Source organism: Myotis davidii, unplaced genomic scaffold (assembly GCF_000327345.1).
Source record: "Myotis davidii unplaced genomic scaffold, ASM32734v1 scaffold120, whole genome shotgun sequence".
Lineage (NCBI taxonomy): Eukaryota > Metazoa > Chordata > Mammalia > Chiroptera > Vespertilionidae > Myotis > Myotis davidii.
In genome coordinates, this window is record NW_006294778.1 from 2,498,648 (window position 1) to 2,499,050 (window position 403).

The following is a 403-nucleotide window of genomic DNA, read 5'->3' on the forward strand; positions in this document are numbered from 1 at the left end:
GGGGCCTGCCTTCCCTGGCTGCCGGCTGCCGACTGGTGCCTTCCTTCATTCTGCACCACCCCTGGTGGTCTCGCATGTCATAGGGAGAAATCGAACTCCCAGTCTCCAGTTGAACTCCCAACTGAGGCCTGGAGGGGTTATATCTACACTAATAAAAGAGAAACATGCAAATTGGTCATCATGCCACTACACCCACCAGCCAATCAGGATGAGTATGCAAATTAACCCAACAAAGATGGCGGGTTAATTTGCATACACCGGAGCAGAGCAAAGACTTAAGGCTCCAGCCCCATGGAAGACTGAAGACTGAAGAGGCTTGGCTTCTCCACTGGAGCTGGACTAAAGGCCTGGGTCCCCGCAGAAAACAGGCACTGGCAGCCAGGGGAAGGAAGGCCTATTGCAC